Here is a 19,343-nt window from a genome sequence, read left to right as displayed (position 1 = left end):
CGGTCTGTGTCTTCGTCACCTGGCCATCACTCTCTCTTTCTCTCTCTCACTCTGTGTGTATGTCCAAATATCCTCTTCTTAGAAGGACACCAGTCATACTGGATTAAGGCCAAATCTAATCCAGTTTGGCCTCATCTTAACCAATAACATCTTCAAAGATCCTATGTGCAAATCAGTTCACATTCACAGGAGCTGGGATAGGACTTCAACATGTATTTGGGGGAGACACAATTCAATCTACAACAAGTCCCAAACAGTTTTGCCTCAAACATGCCTCTGAACCCAGATGTGGGCAGGAAGCATCTGGACCAGTGGCACATGCAGATCTTTTCAGATGAAAGCAAAGAGGCTGTATCCCCTCCCCGACCCCGTCCCTGTCTAGAGGGGAGAACTGACATATTCTGCAGGAATCCTCTTTCCTGTAGGCAGGAGTAATTCTACACACCTTTGGTTCTTCTTGAAGATAAAGGAAGGTGCTAAATTCTTATCAATCCAAGAATTGCCAAGCAGTGGCTGCAAACACTCTGCCTATAGCTTTGTGACTCCCCAGGGTTGGCTTCTGTGTAGCGAGGCCTTCAGAATCCATGAGCAGAGAAATAATAATAATGGTAATAAAAACAGTAACCGAGCTGAACACCTCCAGGCTGTAATTGCTCTGGCAACCAAGTAAACAGTCCTGCCAGAGGCCCACATGGCTTTGATACCAAGTGCTCAGAAGGAACGGCTGGAAACCCCAGCGAGCAGGATACTTGTTTGCAGACTTTGTTCACTTCAAACAGGGAGAAATCTTTTATTTTTTAATGGAACCCTTTCCAATCAGTCCTGTCTTTCTTCCTGCCTTCAACCTTGCTTAGCTGCCTCATTCTTACATAAGGAGGAGTGTTCAGGTTAGGTAGAGCCTGTGGTTGGCAAAAGAACTGAGATGTATTGTCAATGAAAGAGACTTAGAAGTTCAAGACGCAGCAGCAGGTAGCAAAAGATAGGAGCATGCTGCTGCAATTCTGCAAAGAAGGTGGCTGACACTGTACACAGGAGAGAAAACTCTGATATTGTGCATGTCGATGAGGAGGCACTAGATCCACCTGCAGGTCAAGGTTTTAGCACCTTGATCTTCAGAGTCCTAGATTTTAGCAGCATCTCATTTTAAGGAAACTAAACATCTCCCTGCCTCAAATCGTCTCCTCTATCCAGGTGACAATTCCTGAGATTTCTCTTATTAATAACTCTTTATAATAGAAATTAAAATATCTTATTTGCTTAATGCATTACAACTGTACAGCCATTCTGTGAAGTTTGGGGCTGGAAAGACTGGACACAGAACAGGTAAATTCTAGAACAGTAATCTGGAAATCTTTAGACCTGAATTCATTGGCCATCTTGATGTCAGGGGTGGGGAAGAAGGTTGGGAATAAATGAGGCAGGGAACTTTATTAATTACAAAATCCTGGCTTACTTAAGCCTTAGTAAGCATTTTCTCTTTGTTTTCTGTGTAGAACAAGTAGCACTGCTTATACAAAGGGAAGGTTACTATGCCAGTTTGAATGTATTATGTCCCCCAGAAAAAGCCATATTCTTTGATGCAATCTTGTGGGGCAGACATTTTAGTACTGATTAGATTGGAATCCTTTGAGTCCATGGAGATATGACCATGGAGCTATGACACACACAACTGTAGGTGATAACTCTGATGAGATTTCCATGGAGGCGTGGCCCCACCCATTCAGCATGAGCCTTGATTACTGGAGCAGTATATAAGCTCAGACAGAAGGAGCGAGCTTGCTACAGCTAAGAGGGACACTTTGAAGAAAGCACTGGAACTGAGAGAGGAGCTTCAGCTTATAGAGACATTTTGGAGATGGCCTTTGAAAGCAGACTTTTGCTCCAGAGAAGCTAAGAGAGGACAAACGCCCCAAGAGCAACTGAGAGTGACATTTTGGAGAGAAGCTGAAGCCTAGAGAGGAACGTCCTGGGAGAAAGCCATTTTGAAACCAGAACTCTGGAGCAGACGCCAGTCACGTGCCTTCCCAGGTAACAGAGGTTTTCCGGACACTATTGGTCATCCTCCAGTGAAGGTACCCGATTGCTGATGCATTACCTTGGACGCTTTATGGCCTTAAGACTGTAATTGTGCAAACAAATAAACCCCCTTTTATAAAAACCAATCCATTTCTGGTGTTTTGCATTCAGCAGTATTAGCAAACTAGAACAGTTACCATCACCCATTGATTGAAACTGCATGGGGCTTGGGTTGCATCCCAAGCATTTTTCTTCAATATTATTTAGTGGAAGTAGTCTTCCTTTTGCTCCTGAATAAACTCTTAGGGGATAGAAGTTCAAAACAGAAATACCATGTTATATATGTAGACAGACATTTCACTCTTTATTCAAAGGCAAGGCTTCTAGTCAAGGTTGGCAGTGAACTGGCAACTTGAATGGGGCTGGGGGAGATGGAGGGAGTGTAGGGCATTTACTTCCTGCCCACTCATTTACTGCTATTTTGACTCAAGGGAGAGATAAGGGGGAAAGATCTGGTGTCACATGGTGGGTGCAATTATCCTCTGTTGCAGGGTCCTCTGGAGGAAGATGTACAATTGCTATTTTTTGGAGTTTCCCATCACAAGGGCTTCTCACCTCCAGTTTTCTTGACATAGTGAGATGCATCTCTATTTCAGATGGTTGCTTGAGAATCTATCATGCAGTCCCCGGGGACCAAGCATCCACCTCTCATATCTTGCGGTTGGTATTTTGTCACCACTCTAGATGGCTCCATTGGATGGAGTCTGAGATGACACAATGCTGTGTCTCTCTTGCACAAGTCTCCTCACTCTTATCTACAGGGAACACAAATGCATCCACTGCCCAGAGAAATGATCCTAACCCAACAACTCCTCTAACCCACCACTACTGCACTTACTCAGTAGACTGCTTCTCTTCTGGATTTCCTGGGTAGGAATCCAACCCCAGTCCACTGTGGCTACCAAACTCCAGAGGTCATATATCTGACTATTGTACAGATCCCAATGAAGCCTTCCCCTACAGGTTTAAGACAGGGGAGGGGAAATGGAGTGGAATCATAACATCATTTTATCCCAAGAAATTCTTACAGATTCTCTCTATATACTGGTCCCTTTCCACATACTTCATCTGGCAAGTGGACTCAAAAGTCATGGTATTGGATTATAAATATTTCCTTAGAATATTCTTATTTTTTTCTGGAAACTCTTTTTACTATTCATTCAGCTTTTATATCTGGGGACTTCAGTGGTAATTTTAACTACTGATTATATCAAGGATCTACTCTAACACTGGATTTTCTGTGTAAAAGTTAGAAGTTTTGCACAGATTTTCCTAGTCTCTTACACAAATTTATCTATGAGAATCCAGTAGCTGACATTATTGAGGGCCACTGTCTCTGATCAAAGGGAAACAAGATTCTAACAGACTTTCGGGGCAATTGGACTAGCAGTTGCTAATTTCTGTTATTCTGACCATGGAGTAAACTATTATGCTGATGACTCACAGGACACAAAGGAGCTTGTAGGTGTAGTCCCCTTTAATCTTATTCACTTTGGGTCATATGAAAAAAGATTCCGTTCCAGTTTTGAAAAGATGATATCTGCATGAATAAATATATATGTATGTTAAAGGACACAAACAATGTAAAGTGAGGACATTTCGATCATTCAGAATGGGAAGCCTTGCAAATCATTTCCTTAGTTCCCAAACGAAATTCTATAGAAAGAATTGTTGTTGCTTTTTGTTTTGTTTTTGTTTGTTTATTTGTTTGTTTTGTTTTGTTTTCCCCCCTTCTCTACTCAAATGAACTATGAACTTCTTAGGGAAAGGAGTTTGCTCTATGAATAATTCCATCCCTGGCTCCTTACTTAGACATTAGTACAGATTGGGCATTGATCAGTATTTTCTGAATAAATAGTGAAGCTTCCAATGAATATCTTCTATCAGACATTGGCTAATAGCTTTATAGGCAGTATTTCTAATTCTCATCACAATTTCGTAAAGGATAGTATTATTGTCTCCATTTTACCACCAGGAAGACTGTGAACATATAGCAATCATATATCTAGTCAAATAACACACTTGTTTAGTACTAGACCTGAAATTTGAACCCATAATTGTCTGGCTCTGAAGCCCATTTGGTTTAACTAAAATACATGGACCTTTTTGGTCAATTTATTTTGTTTTAAACTTTCTATTTTGAAATACTTTCAAGCTTACAGGATATTTACAGAAATAACACAAACTCCATATGGAGAACTCCAGCATACCCCCATGCCCACCCCTAGATACCCAGATTCACCAATTTTAACATTCTGTACATTTGCTTTATCATTCTTTCTTTCTTTCTTCCTATCTATCTATTTATCTATCTTCCTATCTATCAATCCATTTTCAGAACACTTGAATTTAGGTTGTATACACCATGTTCCTTGAATACTTAATACTTCCATAAACATTCCCTAAGAGCAAGGATATTCACTTATGTAACCATCTGTGGTGATTTGAAGCTGTATGTACTCCAGAAAAACATATTCTTAAATCTAATCCATTCCTGTGGGTGTGAACCCATTGTAAGTAAAACCTTTTGATGAGGTTACTTCAGTAAAGATGTGGCCCAGCCCAATCAAGATGGGTCTTAATCTTATTTCTGGAGTCCTTTATGAATTGAATGAAATTCAGACAGAGAGAAAGCCAGAGGAAGCAAGGTGCTTAAAATCAACAGAACCTGGAAGAGAAGGGAAGACAGGGAGATGCCACCGTGTGGCTTGCCATGTGACAAGTCAGAACCAAAGATCGCCAGCAGCCAGCCCACACCACCACAGTCTCCGCAAAGAAAGCATAGCCTTGACTTGGACATTCTCACAGCCTTGAACCGTGAATGAATAAATTCCTATTGTTTAACCCAACCTATTTCACGTTATTTGCTTGAGCAGCCTAGGAAACTGAAATTCCACTCTAAGTGCAGTTATCAAGTTCAAGAAATTTCATGTTGATATAATGCTTACAGTCTACATTCCTTTTTTTTTTTTTTTCATAGTTCACATTAATGTCTGCTTTAGTTTCCTGGCTGCTAAAACAAACACCATCCAATGGGTTGGCTTAACCAATAGGAATTTAATGGCTTAGTTTCAGAGGCTAGAAGGCTTGCTTCCTCCTGGGGTCAGTTTCTTCTGGCAGGCTGGCAATCTTTGGGGTTCCTTGACTGTTCTGTTACACATCAATGCACATGGTGGTATCTTCTCCTTTCTCTCTGGGGTGTTGCAGACTCCCAGCTTCTGGATGCCACCCATGGCTTCTCTCTCCTTCTCTGTTTGAATTTCATTCTGCTAATAATGAACTCCAGTAATCTGGATTAAAGCACAACCTGATATTCAGTTAGACCACATCTTAACTGAAGTACAATGTGTCCATACCCACAGGACCAGGAACTGGGAATTGAACATGACTTTTTAATTTGATCCCAGCAATATCTCTTTGAGCTTTTTCTCCTCCCTTGCTGGATCCCATCCAGGATCATGTTTTCATTTAATTGCAATTGTCACTATCCCATCTCAACCACTCCCAAGCATACATTTAAATAGGATTAATTACATTTACAATATTGCGGTACCCTCACCAACATTCGTTACTAATATTTCCCATCTCCCCAAACAAAAACCCTACCCCAATATAAATTAATCTCCATTCTCCCTGCCTTCCACCCCTGGCAACTTGTACCTAATTTCTGTCTGTATGAGCTTGTATACTCTCCAGTATTTTCTTTCAAATTATCATGGGGCTTAAATTTAATATCCTAAATCTATAACAATCTTGTTTGCTTTGATACCAAATTAACTGGTATCAAACTATCAGTATACACAAACTATCTTTTTGTACCCCTCCATCTCCCCACTTTTACATAGTTCTTATCACAAATTACATGTTTATATATTGTGAGTCAAAAATCACTGATTTCTTATTGCATTTTATATATTTGCTTTTAGATCATGTAGGAAGTAAAAAATGGAGTTACAAACCAAAAATAAAATAGTATTGGCATTTTCATTTACCCATCTGGTTACCCTCACCAGAAATCTTTATTTCTTCATTTGGCTTCAATCTATTGTCTACTGCTCTTTACTTTAAACCTGCAGTACTTTCTTTAGCATCTATTTATAGGGCCAGTCTAATGGTGACAAACATTCTCAGCTATGTTTATCTAGAAATATCTTAATTGCTCCTTCCTTTTTGAAAGACAATTTTGCCACATATAGAATTATTGGTTGACAATTGTTTTTGCTTTCAGAACTTTAAATATGTCATCCCACTGGCTTCTTGCCTCCATGATTTCCCATGAGAAATTGTCACAATCTTATTGAGGCTCCCTTGTATGTGGCATGTTGCTTTTTTCTTGCGGCTTTCAGAATTCTGCCTTTATCTCTGGCATTTGACAGTTTGATTATAACATGGCACACTGTGAGTCTGTTTGTGTTTATCCTGTTTGCAGTTTGTTGAATGTTTTGGATATGTATACCCATTTCATTTTGTTAAATTTGGGAAGTTTTCCAACACTATTTGTTTGAATATTCTCTCTGCCTCTTTCTCTTTTTCTACTCTTTCTGGGACTCCCATAATGCATATATTGGTTTGTTTCATGGTATCCCACAAGTTCTTCAGGCTCTGATCACTTTTCTTCTTTCTTTCTCCTTTCTGGTCCTCAGACTTAACTTCCAGTTCTCTGATTCTTCTGCCAGCTCCAATCTTCTGCCAGCTCTCTAGGAAATTTGTGACATCTTTTACCGTGGTCTCCAGCTTTGTTTGGTTCCTTTTCATTATTTCCATCTGTTGATATTCTTTTTGTTTTTATCTGTTGTTTTCCTGATTCCTTTAGTTCTTTGTCCATTGTTTTTGTTCGCTCTTTGAACATATTTAGAACTTTTTTTTAAAGTTTTTCTCTGGTATGTTTTAGTTCCGGTCCTTCTCCTTAATGGTTTCTAATGCTTTAATCTTCTTCTTTGCTTGGGCCATCATTTTCTGTTTTGTAACCTTTTGTTGAATCCTGGACATTTTGATATTTTAATGTATCACTGCAACTCAGCCTCTGGGGTGTCTGTACCTTAAGCCTACATCCAGCTAGTGTTATGACAGAGCTTTCTTTGATTGCCAGAAGCAACAACAGAACAACAAAAGCAGAAGGGGGACAAAAAACAGAAAACACCTTTCCCAGTCTTTGCAGGTTGATCAGTGTGAGTATTCTCCTTCAGGACTTACCCATACAATGAGTTTAGAGAATAGCTCCAGGCCAAATTGTAGGGCCCTCCCTGATCCTTATGCATGTGACTTGTCTTGGGCATGCACATGTGGCTGTGGGAATTCCCTCATTTACAAAGGTATGAATGTTCCCTCTTCCCTAGGAAGCAGTTTTCTCATGGTTCTAAGCATTGCCCTCTATGTCCTACAGAGAGTTCTGTAGGAGAATTCCATGACCTGCCTTTTACATGCAGGGCAAGTTCTGAGATGGAGAGTCCTTCAAGTCAGCACCAGACAGATTGGGCCAGACATATATGCTCCCAGTATGTGCACAAGGTCTATTCTGCTTCCCCTGGAACCGGGACTAGGGATCTTCACTGAGAACATGGGCTGATGCCATGCTAATCTGTGAGGGGTGGGAAAGGGATCAGCCAGGGCACCACAATATCCTACCACTTTTAAGTAGCTTTTCCCTTGATACAGCTCTAACCCCATTACTGAAGCACTTAAACTGTTTTCCAAAGATGTGAAAAAGATGTTTCTGTAATTTCTTTTTGGTTGTTCAAAGCCTCTCTAGGAATGGAGCCCTGAAGCATTTCATTCTGCCATTTTTTTATGGTCAATTTAAGTATCTGCTTCTTTACTGGTGGAATTGCTGTAGGATGTGTTCCTGTCAAGAATGCATTCATTCATTTATTCATTATCCATTTATTCCTTCAAGTTTTCAACATAATGCTAGTGAGCACTATGTCAGACTATTTAGGGTACAATCTCACACAATAAAGAGAGAGAAACTTGTTGCCAATTTAAGTACAGCCTTGGGATCTCTTTTACTGGCAAGCCTACAACTTTAAAGCATCTCCTCTCAGCTAGAGACTGCAAAATAATAAGTAAAAATTCCATAAAATAGTCAGTGAAACAACAACAGTCTTCATATGAAAGCACATTAACTGCAGGACATGTAATTCTGAGCCTAAACATGAAATTCCTGCTTAACACACCAAATTTAAGGGTAAGAATTATATGCAATGTCAGAGGCAAGAGATCCTTGTCCTCTCTTTGTAGGGAAGTTTTAGGGAGTAGGAAGGAGGTAGCATAATTTCTCTTCAAGCCCATCACCCAGCAGCTGCCCAGCCCTCCTCTGCCTAGCCCTCCCTCCACCACAGGTTGGGGTTCCAGGTTGTACATCTCAGCCAGCATTCATCCAGCTTGAAAATGAAATGACTGTTTTACTTTCTTGCAGGCATCTTCAGTGTTTACAACCAACTACTTTGGCACTGCCCACATATTTGGCTTCTGGAGCACAGAGAAAGCAGGAAGGATTTTCACCTCAAGCCCAGATTTGCCATGAGGCAATTAATGAACACTCCACATCCCTTCCCCAGTCTTCCTTCCTCTATTTTGTAATGGAGATATAGTGCAAAGGATAGTGGGCTCAGTTCTGTCTCTTATTATGTAGCCCTGGGAGGAAGGTATCTGTGCACTGGCGGCTATATTTAGAATATGGAGTGGTCTATGCCTCTTACTTCTTTTTACTAGCTGCAATTCCAAAATTCAGGGAAAGTCCTACTCAAAATTATATAAAAATAGGAATAAGAAGACTGTATTAAAGTTGTGGTCATGTCAAAAATATCCTGTGTGATTCTGAGCAAGTCTATTATCTCTCTAGACTTCATGAGTTACCATAACTGTAAAATAAAGGGGTTGGAAGTAAGGGCCACCTGCCGTTTCTGAAGCTCCTCTCAGGTCTCACACTCAATGACTCACCCCCATGTGCCAGACAGAGGTGTCGTTCTCCTTAGAGTTTCTGTGACCACATGTTTTTTTAAAAAATCAAACTCTGAACACATGGCCTAACAAGTACTTGATTATTAATTTAAGGAGGCTATAGAGCAAACATCAGAATCATTCACCAGCCCAGGAACCCTGGGCCGTGGAACACCTGCATCCACTCCCCAATATAAGCTTTGGGTTGGATAATCCTGGGTGGGTCTGAGCCCTCTGTTTCCGAGTCGGCATCACAGCTTAGCAATGAGGAACAGAGGCTGGAAGCCAGGTTCAGGAGGCCTCAAGAGTTAAAGTCCATAAAATGGGGCCCATAGTATCATTTTGTGAGATAGTTTTAAAAAATTAAAATCAGACAACAATAATTAATACTCTGAGTTGCATTTACTCAGTTATTACTGACTCATCTTGCTTAGTTCAGAGACAAAATAAAGAATCAGGAAACGAATAGAGAGTTCAGTGTCTCTTAGACACAGAAAACCCCTAAAAGAGCTCATTCCCATTCAGACTTAGACATTAAGTAAGATTTGCCATACTATATATTCATTCCAAAATTTATAGTAAGTTCCTGCCAAGTACCAGACATTGTTTTTGGGCTGAGGACACAGCAGTAACAGACAGAACCCCTATTCTTCTGGAACTTATTCTAGAGGCTATATTAATAATCACTTTGTTATAGTTTTGAAAGTACTGTGAACAAAAAATATAAGATGTTATGAGAATAAATTAAAGGGAAACTAACCCAGCCTGGAAAGTTATGTGGATCATGTTATATATATATATATATATATATATATATATATGTATTCTTTAATCCTTGTATCTTAAAGTGAGGTTGAGAGAAGTTGCACATCTTATCTGTGAATCTTCCATAAGCAGGAGACATAGAATCCAAACCTAGATCCCCTAGCCCCAAGTCAGGGAGACACCACAGCTACTATCCTACAAGAGACTCTTGCTGCCTATTTCTCTCTGCAGCATGTCTCAGGCTAGTGTCCTGTTTTGTGAGTAGTACCTGGAAGTAAGTGTATTCTTGAAAAAGATATGGCCTTCCTAATGATGTGAGGTCAGGCCACCCCCTTAAGTTCAGGCAAAGCAAGTCCACACTCAGGTGATGCTATGATTTCCCACACAGGGAACAGCATTTCTGGGGGAAACTCTTAACAAGTTGAAAAAGTGACCTTCATTTAGCAATAACACCATGTCTTTCTCTGATATTTTTCTATCCTTCTGTTAGTTACTTTTCCAACCCATGGGGCAGTGGATTTCTACTCTAAACATCACCTCAGCCAATATGTATATATACATACACACAGTATTTTCTGCATCTCAATAGCTTTACACATGCACAGTGGTTCTGCCCTGAGGCTGGGTAAAAATAAATTGACAGCCTTGTTTCCTAGTAATGCCATCATAGAATGTTCTTGTGGAATTCTACTCAGAAACTCTCCTGAAGGGAAGAAAGCTTGGGCAAAGGAGCAGGAGGAATTCACCTCCTATCGGGGTTGGAAAGCTGATTGGCAAGAAGGGACTCAGTTGGTCTTGGGGACTTACACACACACACACACACCCAGCTTTGTCCTACCTTAGCTTCCCCTTCCTGGAATATTTCTCCCAGGCCAGACAAAAGGGTGCTTAGGGCTTAACAGAAAGAGTAGAATGCAAAGTTGAGGATATTAGGGAAAGAAGTCAAGCTAATAAATGAGGAGGGGGCAGTCTCAGAAGCAGCAAAGGTTGGCGTGAGAGAAGTCAGGTGATCTTCAAAAGAGATGTGCAAGTCCGGTGAACCAAGGCTGGGGCAAGGTGGAGGGGTGGGAAAGTCTAGGCACAAGCAAGGGCAAGGAGAAAGAGGGTTTCATAAAGGAAGGGAGAGGAGATACCAAAGGGTCTGCTACATCAAACTATTGTTTACTTGTGTTTTGAACTTTGTGCTGCCAAGTGGATTTTTCCCAACTCTCTGTACTCCACTCTGTCCTTAAGGTACACAATGAAAGGACTCTTCCAATGTTAAAGAGGCAAAAGTGCCAAGTACATTTTATTATTAAAATTGCACACAAGACATGAAAGTTGGAAGCTGTTTTACACTACAAAAGCTCAGTTCAGCTCCTGTCCCCCATTTCCCCTTTTTCAGCATTCTATACCAGAGGCTAGGCAACAGAGAAAACGGGACTTCAGGGTTTGCCAGGAAAAAGATCTCGGCCCCCTCTTCACCACTTTCTGGAAGCTGTAGCTGTGCAGATCCTATTCCTGCAGCAGCATCTCGGCACAAGCGACCTTGTGAGCAGTGTCTCCCTTCTGCCAGGCATCTGAGGGCCCCATACGAGAGCAGGACCTGGCCACTTGACTCTCCATCCCACACCCCATCTGTGGTGCCTGGAGGGTTGTATGTGTCAATCCGTGGTTCAGCCCCTGCTCCCAAGCAGACACCTGCCAGTGCCCCACTGGTTCCCACTGGTTCCCGTTTTCTCTCTGCACATAGCTCCATGGTTGGATATAACTAAGGTGATGGTCCCTGTCTGGCAGGCTGGGATCATGAAAGGTCTCGAAGGACACCACTCTTATAGCCTGGACTCACCACAAACCCTATTTCTCTGTTCACAGGACCCTTCAGCAAACCCTAGCTGCTATCCGCCCTGGAGGCCTTCTTCAGCAAGGGTCACTTCCCCAGGGAGAACACTCTCCAGCAGCCACTGCCCATCAGCACCTTCCCCCTCATCCACTATAGGTGCTAGAGGAGAGCCCCTTCCCCAGCCAGGCCCAAGATCAACAGGCTGCTCACCAATATCCTGACCAATTTGAAAAACAGCTGCCCATCCACCGAGACAGCTTCAGCAGGCTCCAGTCTCCCCCTCAGCGAGCCCCAGGTCCATGGTGAGAGACCCGGGCGTATCCACTACCTGGTCCACTCAATCCAGCTATTCTTCACAAGGTATCCTCACTTAATGACCTGGCGGCAAAGTCGGAAGCAATGGTAGCAAGCTGGGTGGCATGGAGGACAGCAGGGGCCAGAGGGCTAAGGCCAGGCAGCCCAAATGGCACAGTCACTCCAACACGTTGGTCTGGTGGAGCTCCGATGACTACGTGGAAGGCGAGGGTGGGGCCATCTGCAGCAGTTGCTGGGCCTCCTGGATGATGACCCTGGGCCTCCAGGCCTAGCACACCCAGCTCGCTACTTCATGTACTCCTGCAACATCAGTGGGCACAGTCTCAAAGTCTCCAAGAGCAATGCCACTGGGCTGCGTGCCCCGCCACCCCTCTTGCTCCTGTGGCTGTCTGCCCCAGCCTTGGGATGGCACCCAACACCAAGTAGGTCAAGTATGGCTCCTGGTCCATGATAACCCTCAGCCACGCCAAGGTCTGCCAGAAGACCTCGGCCACCTTGAATAAGAGCCTGCTAAAGTCCAAATCCTATCACCAGGGTCTAGTCTACCAGGTCCTCCAGGTACCCAGTGGCAGCTAGCGGAGCACATTGCTGCTGTGTCCCCACTAGGCGCATGTGCAGTGGAGGGGCCCATCTCGTGCTGGCGCATGTGCAGCTGGCAGCTACATGAAGGCCAAAGAGGATAGTGATGAATTCCCTTTCAGACCCCTCCAAGTGTCTCTGGACTATAACATTGTCATTTATAGCCTCAAAGACTCCAGCTGCATCAGCTAGACTTTTGGACAGGCTTCCCTAATCCCCCAGTTGTTCGGCCATGAGCAGCAGGTACGGATCTAAGTGACCGACATGATGCAGCCTGGGAATCGGCCTACAGCAAAGGGAGTCGGAGTCAGCAGCAGCAGAAGCTATTGACTTGCCCCTGTCCAGCTACTTCTGCTCCTGCAACACAGCTACCTGCATGCCACCCAGGTAGGCTGCTTACAGGAGGAGCACAGTGTCTCCCTGCAGTCACTCTCCAGCTACCCACACCTGCAGCCTCAACGACAGCCCCATGCTTCCGAGTTCATGGTGCCTAGCGGCATGTAAGAAGGCCCCACAACCAGTCCCTTGATGTACCACATCAAAGCCATTCATCTTGGTCACAATCTAAAGCAGTACTAAATCTTCCCAGGACACCTACCTGGACAGTGGGGACCACAAAAGTGAGGTGAGGAGCCAGTAGGCCTGAGCAACTCATCTGACAGCCTAGACAGCAGTACTCTACTGCCTGGCATGATAGAGGGTAGAATCACCCTACCCCCCCCCACCACTTCAGACCACCAAACTGTCCCCAAAACAGGTAGCTCTGAAGGGCAACCAAAGGACACTGACCAGCTCCAAGCTCTACCTGGAAGCTATTCCCAAAAGGAAGCTGTCATCTATAGGAATACAAGTTGACTTCATTCAACCTGTGCCAAAAGAAGAGCCCAGTGCCACTACCGAATTCCAGTCCATTGGGGTTCAGGTAGAAGACCAATGGCAAAGCAGTGCCCCCTCCCACAGCATGTCCTCCTAATGGACCACTGACTTGGATATCCAGGATGCCAATAACTCGAGCTCTATCAGGCCCAGACAGAGCAGATGGAAGGCTGGTGCTGCCGGGACAAGGAGATGGACAAGGAGACCAGAGAAAAACCTCTCTGAAGAAGTCTTAGGAAAAGTGGGCAGTGCCCAGATCCTGTCCCAGAAATTCCAGCAGTTTGAGTGTCCTTTGTGAGCAAAACTTGAACCCTTACACCAACCCATGTCCAACAGATCAGGACCTAGCAGGGTTCTCAGACCTGCTTTAGCTGCCTATTGAGGCCATCTGCAAGAAGTTAGATGAACTCTACCACCTCAAAACAAACAGCTAGCAGCTGTTGGAGAACTCAGAGAGGAGGAAACAAGAGAAGAAACCATCCCCTCTGTTTCCAAAGAAGCCAGCCAAATCCAAGCAGTGAGCCATGAAGAGGCCTCAGATGTTGGGGACAAGCAGCACCAGGAGACCTGCAAGAGACTTCTGGCAGCCAAAGAGTCAGCTTCTGTGCAGCAGAACTCAGCCACAGAGAGTGTAGACAGCATGGAGATTTATGTCCCCAAGGTCCAGACCTAGCTCTGAGACCATGAAGGAAGAAGGAAATAATCTTTAAGTCATTAAAAAGCATGCAAAAAAACTAAATGTGAATGGAACAAAACTTTCTCCTGCTTTTGTATGGGTGTTCTGTCTAGAGATCCTGAGTCAACTTTCAAACTGATGCACACAAGAACTCACAAATTTAGCCTTTTTTGGGTCCCTCCCAGCTTTAAGTTATGAAGACTTCATGCAAAAAAAAAAAAAAAATCAACAAAAGACCCACAACTATAAAATGTTTTTTCCCCTCTTTCTGGCTGTGGTAGACTAGATAGATAGACTTTGGCAATTCCCCAGCCTAGCCATCAGACTGTGGTCTTCTTACTTGTTCTATCCAACAAATGAAAGCTTAAACCAACTTGTTTGTAAGAAGAGAACAATCCAAGGGCAGCCTTGGGCACCTGCCATGTCCTTCTTTGACCTTGGAGTTTTCATTCTTACATTTTTCCCTTTTTCCTAGAGAGCTCAAACAGAGGTCACCATCCAGGCAAGTTGCTTTCTGGTTCTCAGACTTTTCTGTGGTTGAGAGCCTAAAGGACAGGGAGTTGGATATGTGTCCTCTCCCCATGAGGTGCTCACGTGCACACATACACACACACACATGCATACACACACACAGGTAGTTTCCCTCTCAGAGCACATGCCACCCTCCTGCCATCCTCCAGCCCTAGGTCACCTCCCTGAACAGACAAGAAGGATTAAGAAGACTTTGGGAAAAAAAAAGATTAAAGCCACATTATCACACTGCAGACCCCAACATTCTTCTTCTCTTGAGCCCCTTCTTCCTTCAGCAAAAGAAAACTTATGACTCAGAATTGTTTAAAGGTACACTTGAGAGAGAGACCCCATTTTCCAAGGGTTGGCTGGTCCTCAAACAAGGCTGTGTACAGTATCCCAAGGGGTGTGTCAGCTGTGTCTGTACAGATGTATACATATGCACACAGACCCTCAGAGTGCATGTTTAACAAATGTCCATCTGCCAACCCTTGCCCACCAGTGCCACCACTCTCTCTTGGGACACCTGACAGTAGATCGGTGTATGGCTAGTTTATATATTTTACATGTACTATTCTTACTAGATGTGTGTTAAGTGTATGTAAAAATATGTAACATGTGTAAGCTGTTTTTTGGTTCCCCACTGTACTGGTTTGTATATATTATGTCCCCCAGAAAAAGCCATGTTCTCTGATGCAATCTTGTGTGGGCAGACATATTAGTATTGATTAGATTCTGGAATTCTTTGGGTGTTTCCATGGAAATGTGATTCAATCATCTGTGGACAAGACCTTTGGTTGGATAATTTCCATGGAGGTATTGCCCCACCCATTCAGGGTGGGTCTGAATTAAACTACTGGAGCCATATAAATGAGCTGACAAACAGAAGGAACTCAGTGCAGCTGAGAGTGACATTTTGAAGAAGAGCTACAGCCAAGAGGGACACTTTGAAGAATGCACAGAAGCTGAGAGAGGAGCTGCAGATGAGAGACAGTTTGAAGATGGCCATTGAAAGCAGACTCTTGCTCCGGAGAAGCTAAGAGAGGACAAATGCCCCAAGAGCAACTGAGAGTGACATTTTTGAGGAACTGCAGCCTAGAGAGGAACATCCATTTTGAAACCAGAACTTTGGAGCAGACGCCAGCCACATGCCTTCGCAGCTAACAGAGGTTTTCTGGACACCATTGCCCATCCTCCAATGAAGGTACTCGATTGCTGATGTGTTACCTTTGACACTTTATGGCCTTAACACTGTAACTGTATAACCAAATAAACCCCCTTTTATAAAAGCCAATCCATCTCTTGTGTTTTGCATTCCGGCAGCATTAGCAAACTAGAACACCCACCCTCTACCCTCTTCCCCACCCATGGTCCCATCTGCCCAGCTTCTGAGCTTTTTGTTCTGTTGTTTTTTGTTTTAACCCCATTACTCTTCCTCTCTCCTCAGTCCCCACCCCCACTCCCAGGGTGTCATGAGCCCTGAGCTACAATGACCAGGTCTGCAAGGCAGGGTGGGGGGAAGGCACAGCAAGGGCAGCAGTCTGAGCAGGGCCCAGCTAGGCAGGGGCCTCAGTATAGGACGGGCTACTCTGTACTGTGTATATGACTCTACAGCCTTGGAGACATCCTCTTGTTCAGTGCTTGCTGCAAGGGGCCCCAGGTGAACCAAGGGCCTCTCTGCGTCCCATTCCATCTTGGCTGCTGTCTGTAACCTTGGGCAGGTCACTTGACCTCTGTATGCCCCAACTCATAGACATGTAAGAATAAATAAGGTAACAGGTAAAAAAAAAAAAGAAAAAAGAAAAAGAAAAGGAAGAAGAAAGAAAGAAAGAAAAATAGAAAGATCTCCAATGAGTAGGGAAAAAACACAGGAGGGAGAGAGTCCATGAGTGCCAAGAGTTTTTGTGACATTCATATAAATATTGGACGACTAAATCAGAGACCTCTCCTCAGGACAGGAGGCCCCAAGGAGTATACCCCATACCCCATTTGTACTTATTTGGGCTGAGTTTGAAATTTTGTAGTTCTGTTACAGAATAACAAGAAAACCAGGTGACAGAGATCACTGGCTGAATAAATTCAAACTATGTCATATTTTAAGAAATACTGTATTACTTTGGATACTTAAAGTATTTAGAAATACACTATTCAAGTCTGTCTGTGTAGAGATCTGCTAGACACTCCCTTCAATGAATAGCTAAGAGTGATTTATAATTAGAACCTCAATGAGCAACAAGTAAATATTTCCTTTAGGACAGCTCAACATTTCATTAGTGGTCAAGTTGTTCTCCAAAATAATTTAAACAATCCCCCTAAAGCCCCAGGTCAATATCTGTGGACTTTTTAAACACCATCAATTTTGTCAGCAAATTCCTTCCTTCAGAAATCCTAGCCATAGTCAAATTAATAGAAATCCCAAATTACTGAAGTATAATTTAACATTTTACACAGTTTCTCACCTTCTCTCAATTGGAAAATGGCTGAAAGTAGTTTACAGGTATTTAATATAGAATGAGGACTTCCTATAAATCAAAACTTCCATCATCAGAGGCCAGCAGAGAAGTGTCTGTACTCATCAAACCAAAGACCTCCATGGTTTGATCTGTTGCACTGAGGGTGCTGAAAACGGCCAGGCACCATGCTTCTGGCTTTGTACATTATTTCATTTTACTTACTTATAGCAGCTCAGTGGCGGTTAGCATTATTATCCCTGTTTTACAAATGAATTGATGTTTGCCTAACATTCGAAGTGCTCACCAGTCTCTTTCTACTATATCATACTTCCTTCCTGTAGGAACCTACTGCTCAAGCCAGACCAGACAATAGCCAAAACACACTTTCTATATAATGTTTACCCCAATACCCCCAACTCCCTGCCCAGTTACATCTCCTCCTAAGGGATGGAAATTGTATACCTGCTTGATGCTTTCTTTGACCACTACAAGTTGACAATGAAGTCCCCTTTTCCAATGAGCAACAACAGCAGGGAACAGTAGCAACAACATTTATTGGACATCTAGTAACACACAAGTGCCATTTCAAATTTTCTGAATTGATTATGTTCCCTTCATCGCCACATATGGACTATAAACTCTTGATGGTAAGGCAGCCCCTTTTAGAGGTTAGATGTGCCCAGAATTATGCATAACACAAGGTGTTTAACAAATAGGGGAGAGGAGGAGAGGGAAGGGAAGAAAAGAGAAAGGAAAATAAAGGAAAAACATTGATTATCTACTTCTGAATGTTAGCTTGGAGAAATGTAAAAACTATTTGTATGTTTACTACCTAATACTTAGCAGTGAGGACAATGTTGCTCATGTACTCTGCTAAACAGCACTCGGTGCCAACTGGTTAGTCCAGATTGCATATTATGTCTATTTACTCAGTTGTGCTCCAACTGTTGGTGAACAGTGGGAGGGCAAGTTGTTGATAGAAGTTAATTCAAAGAGAAATGAGAGGAAGGTTTGTTTGCATTTCACACACACCTGTGCCTCCTTGCTAATAATTTCGCCAGGAAGAATGCAATTCCAGAGACTGGGATCAGCCCCAGAATTGTCTTGCTGGATGCATCTAGAATGACTGTGTCAACTCATGTAAACCCTTCCTCTCCCCTTCCCTTCCTGCATTTTCCTTAAATGCATCACCTTTTCCAGCAGGCTCTGAGCGTGAGTTTTTGAGTAACTCAAACCTCCCTCCAATTGCTTTTCTGCAGGGCTGCTCTGAAAAGTGAGCGTGGAAAAGAATTTACAACAGCAAAACCACACGGAAAGAGATTCCAGAGTTGCAATCTCTTGGTGCCTGGGGCTATATGACACTCCCATTTGATTCTGATCGTTACCGACATCTTTAGTCAAGGGAAGGCTGTGGGTAATCTTTGTTTCTCCGTGGCTGGCTGGCATGGCAGTGCCAGGTCATCAGGAAAGCCTTAAGCATGAAGGGGATTGGGAGGTGAAAGACCATGGCCTTCCCCAGAGGAGAGCTTCAGTGACACCTAGAGGAGGAGGCTTGAAATGAAAGGGGGTGCAAGGTAAGTTGCTCTGCCAGTCAGTCATTCGTTGCCTTCCACAAATGTATGAGGATTCTAAACATGAAAGCTAGGGGAAAAAAAAAAATCACTAAAAGGTACTCTATAAAGCCTTGATGAGGGTCCTGGAACTAAAGGTCATTTTAAGCTGTTTATTTCAAGGACGAGATATTGAATGCAAGTCCATGAGCAAAGAGTGGGGCTCAGCCTGTCATTCCACAGCAGGATCCAGACCATGGATATGTTTTGTTTGTTTGTTTTGTGCTCCATGTGGTCACTAGCTGAGTAGCATATGGAAATTACATATCCATATGTAAAGAAATGGCAGCTTTTACATTCAAAATAATTATTCACCATATATTTTGGAAAATGGTAAGATCTGAAAACACATTCCTAATTGCCAACAATTTGGTAGAACTTTTGGGGTGGGAGTCGGGGAGTGGAGCTTATAAGCAATGCATATATATCTAAAGGACCAAAGCCCCACCTTTTCATTCATTTAAATCATCTGCCTGGCCCAGAGACATCTGAGTTTGTGGCTCAGATTAAAATCTCAGTATTTTGATTATCAGCAAAATCCTGCAGTCAGTCTGTCAAAGATAAAAGGTTTTCTTTGAAGACACTAACATTCTAACTGTGGATTCCTCTTGCCTCCGCTTTGGGGCAAGCCTTTTACCAAATGACTCGCATTCATCTCTTCTAATCTGTTCTCATTTATAGCAGAAACTAATTGCAGCTCTCTCATAAATTAAAGAGTTGGG

General features: G+C 43.0%; 1 protein-coding gene and 1 pseudogene across 1 annotated transcript in view; one reads left to right on the top strand and one right to left on the bottom strand.

The window, feature by feature from the left end:
* The window catches only part of AGBL1 (ATP/GTP binding protein like 1), a 1,004,372-nt gene that overhangs the window by 259,909 nt on the left and 725,120 nt on the right, over positions 1–19,343 (bottom strand). The window lies entirely within an intron of this gene.
* On the top strand, positions 271–14,045 carry LOC119530887 (annotated as a pseudogene).

This window comes from Choloepus didactylus, chromosome 4 (assembly GCF_015220235.1).
Source record: "Choloepus didactylus isolate mChoDid1 chromosome 4, mChoDid1.pri, whole genome shotgun sequence".
Taxonomy (NCBI): Eukaryota; Metazoa; Chordata; class Mammalia; order Pilosa; family Megalonychidae; genus Choloepus; species Choloepus didactylus.
Note: the sequence above shows the minus strand (reverse complement) of the source record. Positions and strands in the feature narration are given on the sequence as shown.